Source organism: Betta splendens, chromosome 13, assembly GCF_900634795.4.
Source record: "Betta splendens chromosome 13, fBetSpl5.4, whole genome shotgun sequence".
Taxonomy (NCBI): Eukaryota; Metazoa; Chordata; class Actinopteri; order Anabantiformes; family Osphronemidae; genus Betta; species Betta splendens.
The window spans coordinates 16244683-16264003 of record NC_040893.2 but is presented as its reverse complement, the minus strand read 5'-3'; the positions used below and the strand labels follow the sequence as shown (position 1 = coordinate 16264003).

Below are 19321 nucleotides of genomic sequence, written 5' to 3'. Positions count from 1 at the left end.
CTGTACTGTACCTGTGCCTGGAAACCACTGTGAACATGAAAGATTGTGTACATACCTGCTGGTTTTTGTCACCAGCCCTGACACTGAGCATGTTCTTGATGAGATCTGGACCAAAGCATCCGCCAACTCTTGGACAGTCTGTGATACAACGTGGTGTTTGTGGATGGAGTGAGACATGATGTTCCAGATGTGCTCAACTGGATTCAGGTCTGGGGAACGGACGGGACAGTCCATAGCATCAATGCCTTTGTCTTGCAGGAACTGCTGACACACTCCAGCCACATGAGGTCTAGCATTGTCTTGCATTAGGAGGGCCAAGGCCAACCGCAGCGGCATATAGTCTGAGGATCTCATCTCGGTAACTACTGGCAGACAGGCTACCTCTGGTGAGCACATGGAGGGCTGTGTGGCCCTTCAAAGAAATGTCAACCCACGCCGTTACTGACCCATGCCAAACCAGTCGTGCTGGAGGTTGTTGCAGGCAGCCGAATGTTCTCCACGTAAGGCAGGGGTAGCGGTCCAGCTGCTGGGTTTTTGCCCTCCTACAGCTTCCTCCACATCTCCTGATGCACTGGCCTTTCTCCTGGTAACGCTTCCATGCTCTGGCCACGCTGACAGACACAGCAAACCTCCCTTCCACAGCTCGCATTGATGTGCCATCCTGAATGAGCTGAAACTACTTGAGCCACTTGTGTGGGTTGTAGACTCTGTCTCATGCTACTGCTAGCGTAAAAGCACCACCTGCAGAACCACTTCTTTTTTTAGGCTATCTTGCTAAGTGCCTGTAATTTCCACCAGTTGTTTATTCTGTTTGCACAAATTGTGAAATTGATTGTCAATCAGTGTTGCTTTCTAAGTGGGTAGTTTGATTTCACAGAAATGTGATTGACTTTGGTTGTGTTGTTTAGTGTTAACTTTATTTTTTTGACTAATGTATTTGTATGTACTGTACTGTAAGCCAGGACACAGCAACTAATAACTTAATGCATAACGACGACTTGGCTCTTATTGTATTGCATTGTATTGTATTGTGTTTTGAAAGGTTCATTTCTGGTATTTTCTTGGCCTTATTTCTGTACCTTCATAGCTTTGATTTCTTTCTTTGTGTGTATCTCTACCTTGTATTTAGGGCCTATTTAAGGTTGTCTTCAATACCTTGTTGATATTGCTTAAATTTACTTCTAATTGGTCTCACGCTTTTGCGTCATTCTGTTCTTTTGTTGCTGTCACACCAAAGTTAAGCTGCTGACCTCAGTGCATTGTATAAGTCTAATGCTTGTATCACTGACCGTGCCATGTCTAGTGTTCTGTTTTTTATCATGCAATGAATTGACGCACTGTCACATGACTCCACATTGAGTGATACTGGAGTATCATATTATGAACGGATGCTCTAAGTCATGTCAAGTCTAGTGTTTTCTTGAGTATCATGTGAACTTCCTCAATTATTGAACTCTTACTGTTACTTTTTCCCTGTGGACCAAACTTTGTGAAACTCACTGATGGCTATGTATTGTCTTTTGAGCTTTGACTCCTCCTGATGCCTTGCAACCATTTTTGAGTCTATGCCTGCACATTTGTAACTCTGCGACTGTTTGCAGTGTTTGCTCTTGTTGTTTTCACTCATTTCACAGAACCAAACTCTTACACCAATGTGAAAGATCCTGCTCTGCAGCACAATCCTCCGTAATTAGACCTACTGTATTACCACTGTTCTGATTGGTTCAGCCCCTCATCAAAAGATTGTTCCTGTTCTAAATAACTCTGAGACTCCTATCAGGTCATGTCTAGTGTTTCCTTGAGTATCATGTTTTATGCCAAGGAACTGTATATTCAGGCCAAGCTCTGAACTTCCTGGATTATCATTTATCAACACCATTCCTTTAATTGGGCTGATCCAGGACAGTGATGAGTCTGTATACGTACATTCCTGAGACAGCTCAGGAAGTTCAATGTGCCCCAGGAGCTGCTGACCATTTTCCACACGGCCATCACCCAGTCTGTCCTCTGCGACTCCATCACTGTGTGGTTTGACTCAGCCACAGTACAGGGCCAGACTCAGAAAACGGACTCTCAGCATGACTGCTGACTTAAGCAAGGACTATAATACAATAACCCAATGTGATATAGTGTGCTGTAAATTTATGTAAGTAACTGTAATAAATATATAAATAATTCATGTTTTATTCTATTCTTACACTATAAAAGTGTAATGAAATATGAAAATACAAAAAGATCGAGTCAGCCTGTATCCGATTCCTTGCTTGTCCTGTGCAAACTTGGCAAATAACGCTAGTTCTGATTATCAAACAGCTGTCATTGCTGTTTTCCTGTGAACCAAGCTGTGTAAAACTCACTGGCGAGTTTCTTCATGTGTTGATTCTTGGACTTCCTGTAGGTGTGTTGGATATGCCATTGGATGTTAATCCTAGACTGCAGTGTTTTCTCTTATTTACACTGAACAGAACCCTTGGTAAATCATTATGACAACTGTGTCTGCAGACCTGCAGGAATGAAGCCAAAAAAAAGACTATCCACTGTTCAGACAGAGACGTTTTGCTACACTGTAACTGTGCTGTCGTTGATCACAGAACTAAACAAATTCGTAAAGCTCCAGTTTCAGTGAAAATTATTGGTTAAATTAAAAAAATATTACCCCCTTTTACTCAAACTTGCATGTGGTACAGTACATAAGATCTCCTCTGTGAGTTTTTTCTCTTTTGAATAACACTACAAACACTATGGACTATGTATATTGTATAACACTGACTGTCATACTGACTGGATATTTATATTGCAATTTATCTCCTCTCTTCATTCTTCAAAGGGTGGAAGGAGGCCTGAGCAGTAGTAGAAGTGTATGTGGCTGACAGTGATCCAGCCTTTGTGGCTGTTTTTGAAGTGCTCTGTCCTCATCCCCTGAGGACCCCAGGCGATACTCTCTCATTTACTCCAGGTTTGCCTTTCATGTACATGTACAAAAACAGATCATTTAATCATCAGTTTAGACCTTATGATGAAAATCAAATTTCTACTGACTCAGATTTTTCCACAGTTCAAACAAAACACATTTGTGGATCACACAAGTTCTGGTCTATTTTTCATTAGAAAGATGAAGCGGAGGGAAATGAGGATGAAGAATATCTTTACCTGATGCAGATACTTACTTTAAAACATACGTAAGATCTTAGCATTGGAGCAAACCTTGGACCTTGTTCAGGAGGTGTCACATTAAAACCTGAAGCCAGCTGTAGTCAAAATCTACGTCTACTCCCAACCCTGTCTCTCACATTAAACTCAACCTATTGACAGACAGGGCTCTTTTTACATACATATACAATATATCAACATACCTACTTCCTGGAAATACTGGAAGCTTCATATATTATGATTATGTACATGGTGGACGTCCCTGCTGTCCTTGAAGCTTGAGCTGTACAACAGATCTGTTAGTCACTGGTTTATGTCAGGTTCTGGTTCTGTTTTCGGTTTTATTTTGTAAGGACTCTGTTCATCAGCCAGATATTCATGTTTTGGGTTTCCATTTCCTGTTTTATTTTGGTAGTCTCCCGGTTTCTGTTTTTGTTCTAGCTTCACTTCCGGTTTACGTCACGTCACAGCTGTTCCTGCTTCACCCGGTCATGGTACACACCTGCACTTCATCAGTAATCACTCACCTTGCATTTAAGCACCCCTTCTCACACCAGTACCTCACCAGATCGTTGATTCTACTACCTCATGTTCCACCATTTTCTAGCTCGGCTTATTCTGTTGTTGACCCAGTTCCGTACCTCTGACCACCGTTCTTGTCTGATCCCGACCGGTTTTGTAAGTCTTTATCTGTTGCTGAACCCTGCCTGTTTCTGGACCTGTTTTAAGCCTGCCGATTTCTAGTTGTAAGATCTGAGCCTTTTTGGTATTGACCCACGCCTGTTTCCGGACCCGATTACGCTTCTCCCTTGTGTGCTGCTATACCGTGCTTACCTGTGTATGACTTGGACCGTCTGTGACCTGGATTCTCGCATTAAACACCACTTTGATTATACCTCCCGTCTGCTGCGTTTGCACTGCGCATTTGGGTCCTTTCTCTGCCGTTCCGTGACAGTTTATCTATGTGTGTGGGTGTGTGTGTATATAAATGAAACTGAATTTAACTGAATTGAAATCTTAATGAATTATACACACTGTAACTACTCATTGATTCATGTTTCTGTGTCTGTGAAGCTGGATTTGACACAGATTTCTCCCTTTTGTTTCATCACTTTACGTTTCTCTCATCACAGTTGATCAAAATCACTGTTTGCCTGTGGGATTTCACTGCCTTTTGAATGTGGCACTAGTGTTTGGTTTTAACCAAAGAGAATTCAATTTTATTTTCTTCAAAGATTTCAGTCTGGAGTTAACACAACTTGTCTGTAGTCTATTTACTGTAATATCAGAATTCAGCAAAGTAATTCTGCAGTGGCGATTGCTAACTTACTGTAAGTAGATCAGCATAGATATGAGGCCTAGTATCACAACCCCTAGAGTTTGTTGACAAGTCAGGCAAGCAGGAGTCAGTCATTTATTTTTCATGGATTTTTTGACAGATGGGGTTTCTATTACAAATGGCGAAGATGCAGACTTTACCACTACTGTAGAGACCAGCAGAAAAACGAAATCCCTTAATAGGAAATATTAAAAACACCATTATGTCGGCACTTAGTTCAGACAGGCAGACTAGGGGGCTGTAGGACTGAAATGCACAAACCCCAAGAAATATGTCACAAATACGCTCTCACAAGCGCTTTAGCCCTGGACCCACTAACACTGGGCTGCATTGCAAAGTGGAGCAGGAATAGTGTTTTCCCACCAAATGTCACCAAACTTACCTCCACTCCCTGTAGACATTGCGACTGCACTAGACCCACTCTAATGAAGAACAGGCCAGACTAAACTGTATCCCTCACCAGGGAACCTTCATTACTAGACTCAGGGCCAGGCTCAACTTAGAGCCAGTGGCCCAACGACACTTGATCCCACACTGGGAGAGGCTTAACACACTCAGGGTTTACTGGCCACACAACTTAGAGATGGCTTTACTAGAAGAGAACCCAAATTCAAAGACCCAGTCAAACTTATACATTCAATATTTTAATACACAGAGAAACTCAAAGGTTAAACAACAAAAGAAATGCTGTAGACTGACAGACTAACCAGTACAGGCATGGGAACATGATTATCTAAAAAAACTGACTGGCAGGACAAAAGGATTAGAACAAAACATACATCAACCACAACATGCAACTACAGACTGCAAAAACAGAAACAAACACAGGGACATACGCCCAACCGGAGAAGTAGTGACTGACCAACAACGAGACATGAGGCAGGGAACATTAAATACACAGCTAAAGGTGAAGAAGACCAGTGTAAACAAACACCAAAAGCTTAAGGATTGTCAAAAAAGCTAACACAACTGAACAAAGGCATGAAGCCCTTCTGTATACAAACATACAGGGACCTAACCACGAAACACAGAAAGACAAGAGTTATAAAGACAAGAACGGGTGACATGGACAGGCAAGGGACAGACTAATCAAGTACATGGACACACAGGAGTGACAGACATACAACAGGCAGATAGCAAACACACTGATACGGTGCAACAGGGTAACAGAAACAAACCAGAACATAAAGGCTAAAAAACAGAACAGCAGAGAACAGTGTTCTAAGCTGTATTTTAATGTTTTGGATCCTCTATTTCTGTTCTCCAGAAGTTCAGGAGTACAACAGCAAATACTGTTTGTAGATCATAGGACAGAGGACAGATGTTGATGTTTGTTTGTTAAAGTTTCATTGCTGTTGTTGGTTCATATGACTCGTTTGAAGAGGACCCTGATCAGTTAACAAAGGTTCACTTATTGAAAAACTTTACCTTGGCCTCAGTTATCAGGAGTTGTTTGTGAGGCCTGATTAAACATCCCACGCTGGGTAAAGGGCAAAGTAACTGTAATATGATCCCACTAACACTCAACACAGCACTTAACACTGCTGGCATTAACATTGCTACAGAACTAATACTTCATTGATAATAAACATTTGATACAAACTACAGTAAATGCAACAATACCTTAATTAAATATAGAAAAGAACTTTATCTAATTAAATGATTAAGAGTGTGGTAACTGTATTTGATACAATTCTGTAAATGTCTGATTCACTAAAGTCCAGAAATCAAACAGAGGGGATAAGTCAACGCATGCTTACGGGAGGGGGTGGGGGTTGCTGTATCAGCAACTATTTAACAGACACTCCAAGACTCGGTCCCAGGCAGTCATGGGTCGCCCCCAGGTGCAGATGTGGACATGGACACTGTGTGTCTTTCTGAGCTGGATTTGTGTGGACCAAGCGTTGGGAGAACCGTAGGTTCACATGTACCTTCTGAAATAGCAGCAGTGTCAGACTTTTTAACCGTTATGTTTTTAGAGGGGTTGTACATCACGTTACTACATAACTACAGTATGTGTTAATGTTTCTGTCTGTAGCCGGTATATAGTTGCCATTCCAGCCATTATTGAAGCTGGAGCTGAAACTAAATTGTGTGCGAGTCTCCTGAAGCCCAGTGAGACTCTGGTCATGACCATCACGTTGGTTTCTGGAGAAGAGAGAAGAACCCTTCTCAAACAGATGTCTAGTGAGGAGTTTCACATCTGCCCTCAGTTTAAGGTCATTTTTTTTTAACATTTGAAACTTCTGTCTTATTTTGTCTGTAGTTTGATGAGTTATACTGTTCACAGGTTTTTTTAGCTGAGAATCAAAAGGTGCTGAATCTTGAGGTGGAAGTAAAAGGCAAGACATTTTACTCTAAACAAGTCAGAAAAGTTATGATCAAAGTCTATGAAGCAATGACTTTCATCCAAACAGACAAACCGCTCTACCTGCCTGGACAAACAGGTAACTACTGGTATATCATGAATAAACACATGTTGCTAATGTTTCTACATAACAAGTGACAGCACACATACAGTAATGATGAATGAAGTCATGTGCTGGAAAACACATGTTCTCATCAAATGTTAATTTATATGTCATTTCTTTCAGTGAAACTCAGAGTTGTCACTCTGGACACAAAGTTTAGACCTGCCAACCAGTTGGTGAGTGTCTCACTATTTTTTCCATCTCATGATTATGTGATACTGTTAGTGATGGAATTTGCCTTAAAGTGAACTTGAATTTTCACAGTGGTTTAATAAATCAGGTGATGTCAGTGAGTTAAGTCACTGATCAACTTGAGTCAGGATCAGTAGCACCAGGGCCTCACTGAGCAAAGTGAGGTGAATATTTGTGGTTTTGCTGTAATAATCAATAAACAAGTCAACATTTTGAACATGTTGCAGAAACTAAAATTTAAAGTGGCACACTAAAACAATTCACAGAGATCAATGTTTAGTCTATACGTGATAAAAAGCTCTGATCTGTTCAGACTGTGATGGAAGTTGATCAGCTCTCACTGACCATCACCTCCATCATCTTTTGAGTGATCATACATGTGAAACCACATTAAATAGACTTTCATTTTTTTTACAGTACAGTATCATTGAAATGAAGGTAAGACAATATTTGTTTACTTTCTCTTTCAAATCCAATGTTTTCTACATCTCACACAGAATATTAATACATTCAAAAAAATCATGTAAAATATGTTCCTGTCTGCTGATCACACATTTGTTTTAACTAATGTACTGTAATTCCACAGGATGGAAACAATAACCGGGTTGGACAGTGGCTCAATGAGACTTCCAACAGTAGAATATTGCAACTGTCTTATTCCCTTAATTCTGAGGCTCTTGAAGGAACCTACACAATCACAGTGTCCATTGAGGGGAAGAAATTAAATCACAACTTCAAAGTGGAGAAATACGGTGAGATATGGTAGATCTCTGAGTTAACTTATTCACAATAGACTAATAATAGACCAGATGTAGGATCATCACTAATTTTGTTTCTTCAGTTCTGCCCAAGTTTGAGGTAAAAATAGATGCATCTGATGAAATAAGTATTGCACAGGAAGAAATTAAAGTTAAAGTATGTGCAAAGTAAGTTATAGTATTTTCTTCATACAGTAAACGTTGAGTACATGATTTTATATCATGTCATACGAGTTGCTGACTCGGTTCTTTTCCATCCACTCAGGTACACGTATGGACAGTCTGTGCCAGGAAATGTTCACCTGGAAGTGTGTCGACCGATACCACGCTATGTACTTGTTACTCGTGTATTTTCTCCTGAACATCCAGAGGGCGTCCCTGATATAATCTCTCCCTGCTACAAAGAAACAAAGCAGGTAAAGTGTAGCTTCCCTATATCTGACGTAGAAATGTTTCACACATTGTTATTTCTTTACCCTAAAGTTTTTATAATATTGATGCAACTGATGCAATTGATGTCATTTTAAGATTTACCAATTCCTGTTTTATACTTACTAGACGGACAAGACAGGCTGCACTAACCTTTACACAAAAGATGTCAACTTTTACAAAACTTGATCAGAAGGTGCTTGAAGACACCCTAGATGTCCGTGCCAGCGTGGAAGAGGAGGGGACAGGCAGGTTTAGTTTATTTACTTTGTATTTAAATAGTGCACTTTGTGCAATTAATGTTTATTTAGTCAATATACCAGACTTATGTTTGTAACATGTTGAAACTTCTCCTGCAGGTATTTCACACCTACAAGAAAAGAAAATAACTTTATCATATGTTGCTGGTAGATTTTCTTTTATTGATACGCCTAAGATTTATCAACAAGGATCAAACGTGGAGGGAAAAGTGGGTGTAATATATTTGAGAAAACACACACACCAACTGAATTGTTCTGATTTCTCATTAATAAATCTGTGCTGTAAACAGGTTAAAGCCGTATATCATAATAACGAGCCCATTGCGGACATGACGCTGTACCTGTTTGAGGGGGAAAGTTGGTCGACACGCCTGCTACAGAATCTCACCACTGACAATGAAGGTGTCGCCTCATTTTCCTTAGACATGAAAAACTATGACAGGGACATCATCCTTCGTGTAAGTACTGTGGAAATCAGTAAAGCTACTGTACATCCATCCATTTTCCAAGCCACTTATTCCCATATGCGGGGTCGCGGGGGTGCTGGAGCCTAACCCAGCTGGCTATGGGCCAGTACATCGCAGGGCAACACAGAGACATACAACCATTCACACACACAATCACACCTACAGGCAATGGCCAATCAACCTAATGCACGTCTTTGGACTGTGGGAGGAAGCCGGAGAACCTGGAGAGAACCTGGGCAGAACATGCAAACTCCACACACGATACTGTACATAATTTGTAAAATAATTCATTATCAATATAAAACGCTATCATAACATAGCCTTTAAGGAGACATCTCATACTGTATATATTTCTTAATAAGATGTCCAAGTCTAAATTCCTTAGTTAGTTAAACAGAACTTTTTCTTTCCATTATCTTGAAGACCATAGAAGTCATTACAGAAGAACAAATGGAAGAAAAAGTAAACAAATGTTCACTGGCAACTTAATAATAAGTAGCACTATTGCCAAAAATTACCTTCCTGAAAATCTTCATCCTTCAAAAAATATTCAGCACACAAATATTTTAACCAATTTCATGAACAGTGAAGTTAGCTTAGAAAATTCTGTTTGTTACTGAATGTGCTTTCCATTATCCATACAGTCTATAATTTCCACATGCATTTACAGGTTAGCAACAAAGCTACATGGGGATACCCCATGTACAGAACAGTTTACTATGAAGATGGAAATCACAGGTTGTCTCTAGCACGGCAGGTGTCTCCTGACACTAAAACAGTCAGTTCCCTGGAGGTAAAGAACAAAGATAAACCACTTCCCTGTGACACAGAGAAGGACGTCTTCATCCAGTACACTCTGGTTGGAGAGACCAAGGGCAACGTGGACGTGATGTATCTGGTGAGAGATGGTCATAATTTGCTTTTAGTAAAGGGTATTTTAGAACTGCCTGTGTTCAGTTATCATAGACCAAATAAAGTTTACAGGAACAAGATGTTTTCAGGGTCTTTGCGATAAACTACTGAACATGAACCACATTAACAAAAGGAATATACTGCGCTGAGACTACTTCTACTCTCGCGTAAACTGTATTCTAATCTAGGATTGGTCAGGCTTTAGTTTGTCTAAAATGATATTTTTACTTTTATTAATCCCAGGTCTTATCCAGAGGAGCCATCATCATGCAAGGACTGAAAGAAATTAACGTGCAAAGACAATCAGGTTGGCAAAGTCTTTAGTCATCATCAAAATAAATTGTATATTTTATATAGTAAAGAAGCAAGACGAACCAAAGCCACTGGACTTTGGATAAATTATAAATTATGGTCATTACACAGCAGGTCATTTATACACCCATCCATCCATCCATCCATCCATCCATCCATCCATCCATCCATCCATCCATCCATCCATCCATCCATCCATCCATTTTCCAAGCCGCTTATTCCCTAATGCGGGGTCACGAGTGCTGGAGCCTAACCCAGCTGGCTATGGGCGAGAGGCAGGGTACACCCTGGACGAGTCGCCAGTCCATCGCAGGGCAACACAGACACACAACCATTCACACACACACTCACACCTACGGGCAATGGAGAGAGTCCAATAGCCTAATGCACGTCTTTGGACGCCACGGGGAGAACACAAAAAGGCACCAGGGCCGCCTCCGGGAATCGAACCCGGGTGCTACCTGCCGTGCCGCCCCCTTCATTTATACAGTATCTCTTATTTTCTGTCTTGTTTTTCTTGTTAATGTTTTAGTAAATGAGGGTGAGGTGTCCTTTAAACTGAAGGTATCTCCAGACATGGCACCAATGGTCCAGGTTGTAGTTTACGCTGTCCTCCCCAGTGAGACAGTGATCGCCAGCAGTGCAGACTTCACCACGGAGCAATGCTTCAGGAACAAGGTCGGTAAAACTAAAAACATGTTGCAACAACTGATTATGTAAATGTGTAAAGGCCAGAAGGTTTGAAGCACTGAGCTGTTGTAACTCATTCAGTTCACAAGGAAGGTACAGGACTAATTTGAAATACTAGAACAAATCATTTACACTAAAAATCTAAAAAGGCAGATACTAGAGATTTATATATTTAGCGGTTTAACAGGATGTAAAATAACAGGTTCTCCTACAGTATATATACTGTACTGTATATAGCGAATTTCAAGCTTGGTCTGGCAACCTAGAACAGCAAGACACTTGATTATTCGAGATGGATATTACACATGGAGGACTGTCAGTCTAAATAACACATGGCTAACCAGAGTTGTATTAAAAGGGCAGAGCAAAAGGTGAAGGATGCACTGCTGTCACTGTTGCTGTGTACAAAACTGCATGTATGTAACAGTATGTAAAACACTACACTACAGATGTGTTTGCTGTGTGTCAGGTGTCGTTGGAGTTCTCTCCGTCCTCAGCTGTCCCAGGAGAGGAGACCACCCTGAAGGTGACGGCTGCACCTGATTCGCTGTGTGGCGTCAGTGCTGTTGACCAGAGTGTCCTCATTAAGGAGCCAGGGAAGAGTCTGGATGCAGATAAGGTGAAAGATGGAGACAAACAGATTCAAGCATCCTTCAGTTTTATTTATGCTTCAGTAACTTACTTAATTTTATTCCTAGATGTTATATCCCTAAATTATATATACTTTTTTAGATATTTAATTTGCTGCCTGTCAAAATAGCATCAACCTTTTCCACACGAGGTTGAGGATCCTGATGAGTGCTTGTCTGTCAGAATAAGAGGATACACTTGGCCTCATCCTGGAAATAACCAGAAAGATGCTTTTACAGTGTTTAAGGTACATTTTCCATAATGATGATGTACATGATGTACAAAAGGAAAATAGCTGGATATTCATTTAATGTAGTTTTTCATTTAATGGTCTCTTCAGTGATGTTTAATTATTGTTGCCTTTTCTAGGACGTAGGACTGAAAGTAGCAACAAACTTGTTTATTCAAATGATTTCATGCCTCAGGTTTAAAGAAAGAGATTTCCACTACGATCGGTTTAATGGTGACTATTTATGGATTTTGTGCAAAACATTTAATAACTTTACTTTTACAGTGTCCTGTGATTGTGATTGAATATTTTTTGGTTCTGTTTCAGTTTATCTCGATGAAGCGCTACTCCAAACGCCCCCAATAGCAAATGCATTTCTTCCTCGTCCACCTGCTTCAGCTGGTGGGATGGATTCAGGGGGGGTATTTCCAGCGGTGAATACTGCTCAAGGTGTTGGTGGAAATGCTCCTCCACCAGTTGTGACAGTCCGTACTTTCTTTCCTGAGACGTGGATATGGGACCTGGTGGAAGTTGGGTGAGCTTCTCTTGCAAATGGTTTTTATTTTTATGAAACAAGATGATGCTAATTTAACCCGAAATGAGTTATTATAAATTATTTAGATGCCCATAAATTTGTGCTGGTCAGTTTTTAACTAGGCGTTTGCTTCAACAATTTCCTGAGCACATTTTTTTATGATGTCAACATACAGTTGTCAGCAGCATTCGAAGGTGGCGGACCCAGATGCACAGCATCAGACAAGGGTGTAGTTTAACTGGAGACAGGCTTTATTGATACAATCTTGGTCAAGTCAGGCAGGGTCATACACGAGGAGGCTTCAGCGACATTACAAAAGGGAGCAGGCAGCTTTAGGTACACAACAGGCAAGATTGTCACCAGGTAAGCACGGCGAAGGTACAGCTAAGGATCAGGTGGTCTCAGGTGGGACACAGTCAGGTACGTTACCAGGTTATCTCAGCAAAGGCACAGACAAGGAGCAGGCCTGAATCAGGAGTAACGAGGTTCAGGAACAAGATCGGCGTAAGCTAACACAGCAATTCTGGAAAGTAGTGAGTACACACGACAATCTGGCAACTGGCTAGTGTGAGATCTGGACCTTATATGCTGGAGCTGATTACTGATTACTGTCAGGTGTGCATGATGAGAACCGGTGATGACATGAAAACAGCTGTGGTGTGAGTGGAACAGGAAACTAGACAAACTGTGACAACAGTAAGGAGAAGAACATCTGTATGAGTGAACAGCTCTTGACATTGCACAGGCCTGTGCCACAGGATTATTCTAATATATTTTATTAATCTTGTTTGTGAAAGTTTGTTTTCCCGTCTAACAGAATTCGTCTCTCTGTGTGTTTTCTGGTGCAGAGAGTCTGGACAGAAGGATGTGTCCCTCACGGTCCCAGACACCATCACCACCTGGGAGACGGAGGCTTTCTGTTTGTCCCCTCAGGGTTTTGGTTTGGCTCCTCGTAAACAGATCAAGGTCTTCCAGCCCTTCTTCCTGGAGCTCACTCTGCCCTACTCCATCATCCGGGGGGAGAACTTTGAGCTGAAGGCGACTGTCTTCAACTACCTCAGCAGCTGCATCATGGTAATCAATTTTACTTTGCCTTCTCCTCACTCATTAGCACTACCACAACTGGCTTAACCTCCTCAACAATGTCCTCAGGTCTACACACCTTTTCTCCATTTAAAAGCCTTTCATGGCCTTCACAGCCTAATCTCAACATGTCCAGCTAGTCTGTTCTACTATTCTAAAGAGATCTGCTATGCACTAACCTATAATATAACACCATATATATTACACTATATACATTACAGCTGGGAGAGGCAGGGTACACCCTGGACAGACCATGACAACCAGACACAACAACCATTCACATGTCCAGTGTAGGCCCACCACTTATGACCTTATGCCTCTGAGAATTGAACTCTAGACCTTTCAGTTGCTGCAACGTAATGATCTCACAATGAAGCTAAATTTACTTTACGTAAATTTTCACCACAATAATTAAATTAGGTAACTTGTTCAAAGACATTAATAGTTATGAGTTCCATTAACTTTTTGACAGTGTTCATTTATTCTATAAAAAGTCGACTCCTCTCTTTGCATTTATCATACATCTTTCATTCCGTGGAATTCCATTCTTGCATTTTTAAATTTAAATCTTGTCTTCTTGGACAGGTCACTGTGACACCTGCCCCGTCTCCACATTACACCCTCACTCCTCTCTCTGGTGACCAGTACACGTCCTGTCTGTGTGGCAGCGAGCGTAAAACCCTCAGCTGGACCATGGACCCGTCCAGTCTAGGTAAAAGTCAACCATTAAACCTGACGATTTAAAATGTTACAGATGTAAAAGTGCAGTCCCCATGTCCCCAGTTTTTATCTCTATGAAATCAGTGAATCTAAATCTGACTAAATGTTCAGGCAATTTTTGTAAAAATAACCTTTTTTCAGGAAAAGTGAATGTGTCTGTCAGCGCTGAGGCTGTAGCGTCTCATGCTACATGTAACAATGAGATAGTGAGCGTTCCAGACAGAGGTCGTATCGACGTGGTCACCAAATCTCTGATTGTTAAGGTTTGTGCCTAACATTCACCCATTATATCACATGTATTTCAATAATAAGAATATAAATGTTTATTACTGATGGCGTTGTCACACTGTCTGCATTATTTTTCCCTTTCCTTCATTTCAGGCAGAAGGAACTGAGATGTCAAAGAACTACAACTGGCTGCTCTGTCCTAAAGGTCAGGATCATTTGACAAACATAACCAAAAGTAAAATGCATTAAATGGGACAAAGATCAAATAATGTATGATGGTTATAGTCTTCTAGGAAGAGACTTTTAGATTTTAGGGACAGTTTTTCATTTACTGTGTGAGTGGATAAGATTGGAAAAATGCAATGTTTATATTCTCACCTACTCAAAGCTCCACTGATAATCTGTGAGCTACTGTATGAATACTTTTTTTATTACTTAGGTTTCACTGTGTAAGTTTTCGGTGATGTTTGTACCCAGGAGAGGCTTTCACAGAGGAAGTAGAACTACATCTGCCTGAGAATGTCATTGATGGATCTGCTCGGGCTTCAGTGTCTGTCCTGGGTAAATCGACACAACTGAAGAATACTTTTAACAAAAACAGCCACTCAGATTATCTGTGCTCCCAGTTAAATGTTTTCATGAGTCAATGTTGTGTTCCAGGGGACATCCTGGGCCGAGCCCTGCAGAACCTGGAGGGACTCCTGCGGATGCCGTATGGATGTGGGGAGCAGAACATGGCTCTTCTAGCTCCCAACATCTACATCCTCCAGTACCTGAAGAACACACAGCAGCTGAGCCCAGACATTAACAAGAAGGCGACAAACTTCCTCACCAGTGGTCAGTTGTTGTGACTTGGTGCTGTATAAATTAGTTGAACTGAACTGAATTAGACTGAGTTTTAAGTGTCCCATGCTTTCAGTATTACACTGTCAGAAGCCATAAACATGGTCAGAAACCTGAAAATCAGTAAAGCACCCAAATCTCAGAGAGGTGGCACTGCAGGACATCTACTACATGGAGGAATAATTTTCACTGTGGAAGAATAGGCCAAATTATTTTTATTCAGTAATAAGCATCTGTTGTTGTTGTGCTGTTAGGCTACCAGAGGCAGCTGAACTATAAGGACACCAACGGTGCTTACAGCACATTTGGATCAGGACCAGGAAACACTTGGTGAGAAAATGACTGACGGTCATCCAAAAACATAATGGTGAACATGTGCAACCTTAGTTATATTACCAGAAATACTTTAACGTGATGATTTCTTGATGATTTATTTTCTTGTGCATACAGTATATACCTGTGTTTTACACAGTGATGCCACTTGTGTGATACTTTTTATTTTACATTAAAGCAGTTTTTACTTGTTTTTTTTTTAACTTTTTCCTCAGGCTCACAGCGTTTGTGATGAGGTGTTTTTCTAAAGCTCAGTCCTTCATCTACATTGACCCAACAAAGATTGAAGAGTCTAGGACCTGGCTGATAAGAAAACAAAAAACAAGTGGCTGCTTTGAACAGTCTGGACACCTTTTTAACAACAGAATGAAGGTGAAGTGAAAGATGCTGATCTTGGTCTTTTAATGTAGCGTGATGCAGGTCCAGTGATGTGTGAATGCTTCCTCTCTACAGGGTGGAGTGTCTGATGAAGTGACTCTCAGTGCTTACATCACTGCTGCCTTCTTGGAGATGAACACATCATCTGATGTTTGTTTAACCTTCACAGTTCAAGACTCTTTTTTCTTTTATGTTGTAACTCAAGCAGAAGCATAGCTGTTAATGTATTGGCATTGAATCTGTTCCAGAGTCAGGTGATAACAAAGAGCCTGTCCTGCCTCAAAGAGTCCATCAGTGACCTCAGTAACACCTACACTACAGCTCTGCTGGCCTACGTCTTCACTCTGGCAGGAGACATGGAGACTCGTTCTCTCCTTCTGCAGCACCTGGACAAAGTCGCATCCAAAGAAGGTGAGTCGTCCTAAAGAACATGAGTCTGACTTCACTACTGTAAAAGCATGTTTTACTGTACGTGTTGGTTTGTGTCTGGTTCCAGGAGGTTTCCTCTACTGGTCTCAGAGCTCAGAGGAAACTTCAGCCTCTCTGTCTGTGGAGATCAGCTCCTATGTGTTACTGGCCAAACTCGGTGCCTCACCTACAGCTGAGGACCTGGGCTACTGCTCCAGTATCGTTAGGTGGCTGACAGGGCAGCAGAACCAGTATGGAGGCTTCTCCTCCACCCAGGTACTGATCTGTGTCATATTGTCACATTCTATCTGTGACCAAACTGTAGATGGTCACATAGTGCTTGTGCTTTGTGTTGTAGGACACAGTGGTGGCTCTCCAGGCTCTGGCTCTCTACTCCGCTCTGGTGTTCAGTCCAACAGGTTCCAGCACAGTGACGGTCCAGTCTCCCAGTGGCCAGCTGACATTTGATGTGAACCAGAACAACAAGCTGCTGTACCAGGAGAAGACGCTGCAGGACACAACAGGAAAGTACAGCCTGGAGGTGAAGGGCACCGCATGCGCTTCCCTGCAGGTCAGTCAGCACTGGGGTTTTTCTTCATTTATAATCTTTATTGTATTGTCCCATATTAGTTAAAAAAAATAAAATAAACCTAAATACTTTTGGCAGAAAATATTTTGCTGGACACATATTGTACTACTCATCATCTTTAGTTTTCATCATTTGTGACTCAGACTCATTGAACAGCCTGACACTAGTAATAAACATTATAAATAGATAATATGGAAATATATAACAGGTTTGAGCTCATCTTTCTGATTAAACAAAAGGTGTTTATCTCCTTCAGTTTAATTTGTGAACTCTGACCTATGTGGATGTGGACTATTTCACATTTCACACTAACTCCAGAGTGAGTCAGCCAGTTTCTTTTCAGTCGATCTCTGTTTTCTTTTTTTCTTTTACTGGTTCCCAGATTTCTCATCACTACAACATCCCACCTCCTGCCGATGACACCACTTTAAGTGTGGAGGTCACACCAGAGGTGGATTGTACCACTAAATCCCACAGACCTAAAGTCACTCTGAAGTTGAAATCTCAGTAAGTGACTAAATAAGAAGAGATCCATATTAATGTTCATGAACTGATGCTTCATCGCTTCTTTGCATTCCATTACAGATACAAAGGGAAGGAGCACAGTACTAACATGGTAATTCTGGATATTAAAATGCTCTCTGGGTTTGTCCCAGACCCAGACTCTCTGAAAAACGTGAGTTACTACAATATAGTTTCTGTAATACGAGAAATATGTCATGTTACTTTAGAGGTAATGATGCAAGTCAAATGTCTACATACACTAATTTTTCCACAGCTCAAACTAAAAGCATTTGTGGATCGTGTTGAACAAGAGGAAGATCGTGTTCTGGTCTATTTTTCACTGGTAAGATGGATTTGCAGCAGAGATGAAAAGATGAGGATGAAGATTGTCTGTAGCTGATTCAGATCTTTACTTTTAACAGGTACCAAAGGGTTTACCATTGGAGCACACCTTGGACCTCGTTCAGGAGATAGCAGTCCAGAACCTAAAGCCAGCTGTAGTCAAGATCTACGACTACTACCAACCAAGTGAGTCCTGTCTCACAAAAACTGTTTAACATGTTTTATGTGTTCGACACAAGGTTTGACTTTGTAATTTCTCTTTCTTTCAGGTGACAATGCAGTTACAGAATACATTAACCCTTGTGCTGCAGGTATCAGTGCACAATGAGACAGAAACCAATGAAATTCAATATACTATAGAAGTGTCACGATCTGTGCTAGTTCCTGTTTTACTTTGATGAACTTCCTGTTCATATCTCATCTCAGCTGTGTTCTCCGTCATTACCGGTCCTCATTATACACACCAGTCTGTAATCAGTAATCCACCCCAGTATATAGCCTCCACCTCTAACACACTCTAGTTGCCAGATTGTCGAGTCTCAGAACCACATTCCAGCGTTCTAGTATAGTCATCTTGTTTTCTGATCACGTCCGTCATTGACCTCTGATTCCTGCCTGTTCCTCGTCTGTACCTTCGCCTGGATCCTTTAGTAATATTCTGACCGTCTGACCTCGAGTTTTGCCTAGCCCTAGTCTGTACCTCTGCCAAGTTAACCTGTTTACGGAACCCCTGCCTGTTTACTGGATCTGATCTTGCCTGTCCCTTTTGTGCCTGAAGAATTGAGACTCACTGTGTATGACCTGGACTGCCTGACTACGTCTATACAATAAACGTTTATTCATCAAGCCCTCGAGTGTACTGTGCACGTGGGTCCGACATCTGCCAAAGTCTGACAAGAAGCTTATACATTCAGCACTGAGTTCTATTTTTATATATTTATGTATTTTATTAACCCAATTTTTTTTCCTTTCAGCTTGACATGTTAAATGTGGCCAATGAAGTTTAAGATCATTTTATTAAAACTTTTTGTACAATATTCTGTCACACATGCTTTCAGTTGTGTAATTAAACTGAAGTTCAAGATACTGTTCATTATGACTGTATTATTCCTGCTGTTCTTCAAGCCTGTAGCTGTATCACAGCTTATTCCCTTTTTAGTTTACTACAGTAAATAATGCTGGTAGAATCTAATAAAATATCTTTAGCATTAAACACAGGTGAGATCAGTGTTTTATCACTGTCTGTGATGTCTTAGGTAATTATTTTTATTAAATACAGAAAGAAATGATACTGTATGTCTGTTTGTCATTATTACATACAATGTAACAACGAAATTTGTCTGCATTTAACCGTGCAAGGTGCCCAGGGAGCTAGTGCGAACTCAAGGACACACTTGATGCTCTGGTGGGGGTTTGAACCTGGGACCTAACCAACGCTCTACCACTGAGCCACCAAGACATTACTGAACACAGCTGCTTTCTCAAATGTTTGTCTCATACATAGTGTAAAACTGATGTC

At 41.0% G+C, this 19321-nt stretch overlaps 1 pseudogene; it reads left to right on the top strand.

The window, feature by feature from the left end:
• The first annotated feature begins 6280 nt into the window (after positions 1 to 6280).
• On the top strand, positions 6281 to 19093 carry LOC114868648 (alpha-2-macroglobulin-like; annotated as a pseudogene).
• The last annotated feature ends 228 nt before the right edge of the window (positions 19094 to 19321 follow it).